This window comes from Talpa occidentalis, unplaced genomic scaffold, assembly GCF_014898055.3.
Source record: "Talpa occidentalis isolate TD23 unplaced genomic scaffold, MPIMG_talOcc4v2.1 talOcc4.14, whole genome shotgun sequence".
NCBI classification, from domain to species: Eukaryota; Metazoa; Chordata; class Mammalia; order Eulipotyphla; family Talpidae; genus Talpa; species Talpa occidentalis.
The window spans coordinates 78,137,622-78,139,954 of record NW_023601433.1 but is presented as its reverse complement, the minus strand read 5'-3'; positions in this window follow the sequence as shown (position 1 = coordinate 78,139,954).

Here is a 2,333-nt window from a genome sequence, read left to right as displayed (position 1 = left end):
TAAAATATATATATAATAAAATAATAATTAAAATAAATAAATAAAAGATTTCTGTAAGGGAAAAAAAGTTAGACTGGCCGTGTTGGTTTGCTAGGGCTGCTGTCACTAAGTGCCACAGGCTGTGACTTACATCACAGAAAGGGACTGTCCCCAACTTGGGGTGTTGGGAGGCTGGAAGTTCAAGATCAAGGAACCGAGCTGGGTCCTCTGGGCGCAGGGAGCAGCTGGTCCTCTGTCCTTGGCTTGCAGGTGACCTTCTGGCTCTTTCTGGCCTCTTCCCTCTGCAGGTGTCTACATTCAAATTTCCCCATTTTTATAAGGACTACAGTCCTATTAAATTAGGACCCACCTTCAGGATTTCCCCATTTTTATAAGGACTACAGTCCTATTAAATTAGGACCCAGCTTCAGGATCTCATTTTACCCAGTGGACATTCTCTAAAGGTCACGTTCTGAGGGTCTGGGGGTTAGGACTTTAACATATGGATTTGGCTGTGGCGGGGGCAGTGGACGGGGGATACAATGCTGCCTGTAATATGGATTCATTTTTGCCTTCTAGTTTGTTTTGTTTCCTGCCAACAACAGGGGAGTGGGAGAGGTGAGAGGGATATCATCAGGGAAGACCCGAGCAGATGCAAACAAAGAAATTGCATTTTCTTCACACACCCAAATGGTAACTAGCATTCCATGTGCGACCCCAATACATAATTTAGGCAGATTTGTGCAGCCTCCTGAATCAATGGCCTGGATTAGGCACAGCCCCCAGAGATCACAAAGTAAACGCAGTCTTATAGCTCCAGTAAAAAAAAAAAAAAGAAAAAGAATTTACAACAGCAAAAGCTAGCAACTCTTAAGCACATGATATCGGCAGATGCTGTGTTAAGCTCTTTACATGTATTATTTTATGGAATCCGCATACAACTCTACAAGGCATTTCACTCCCAGTCTTGCAGATGGGGAAACTGAGGCTCAGACGGGAAAAGTTATTTGCCCAATCAGCCTGAGCTGAATCCACAGCTATGTGTCTGCCCGATGGTCACCCACGGCCCCACCAGCCCTTCTTCTCTGAGCTGGCTGACCAACTCTCCCCTCTGCGCCAAGGGGTGTAGGGACCCAGCGGTAGAGAGTTCTAGTCACCCAGATCTGCCCATGTGGGAGCAAGGTTTTAGAGGCTCAGCTCTGCCTTAGCTACTCCAGGGCACTCGGCCAGGGAAACTAACACCAGCAACACTTTTAAAAAGATAAAACCTAAATATCTAGCAAAGGGGGTTGCCTAGATATGGCAACCTAGATATGGCTGTACTTCTACCAGGTCTACGACTAGGCAACTACTTGAAGAATCAAGATGATAGCGAGGACTATTTGGTGACCTGATTTAAAAAATGGATAAAAAATGCTGGAAAACAGACGATATGTACAAATCTCTTTGCTAAATAGACGGAGATTGAAAGATCTAGGCATGTAGACCAGACTGTAGATCAAGAATTGAGATGGTAATAACGCAGAGCCCCCGGTGATCTCTGCGATTACGGGGATCTCTCTCTCATTTTTCTTTTCTTTTTGCTTGTTCTATATTTTAATTTTTTGCCAAAGATTGTATGCTGCTTAGCATAAAGGGAAGGAGAAATCATTATTCTCAGGAGGGAGAGCATTCCGATTGTCTAAGGAGTGTCATCTTAGTTTCTAAGCCCTATCTCCACCCTCTTCCATCCCACCATGCACCAAGACATATTTTTGTTCAGCTCTAAGAATTTATGGTTCTTTGTAACAAGAAGATGAAGCTGTGGTCTCATCTGCTTGCCATAATATCTTCGTGGTTGGCCTGTCTTCCATGCTGGAGACTCCACTGGGTGTCCATCTCGAACCCTTTTCCTTTCTTCCTGATGTGGACTCTGGTTGTGTTTGAATGGCCACTGCCCTCTGAGGAATCTTCTGGGAAGACCCTTATTGATCCAAGCCAATCTCCCTTCCCTGTCATTGATTTGTTTAACCGTCACCATTTGACCCGGTTTGGACTGATGACGTGAGGGAATCTGCTGGGGCTGGGACATCTGACACTACCCAACCAGGGAACAATGTCCTGTAGGAGAGATGTCATCCAGGGGACAACGACCATTTGCTGCGACAGAGCAGAGAGAAGGAAACACTCAGGTCCTTGACTTCGTCGTCATTGTTGAGTTACAGCATTCCCAACCCACAGGGGTTCTTACTAGGTGAAGGAAAGCGCTTTCCTCATTCTGAGCTGAGCTTTCTGTTACTTGCAGCCCAGACCCTCCTGTTCACAAATCTGACATTTTCCTACCTTTGCTTTGTTTATTTCAAACTGTGAGTCCA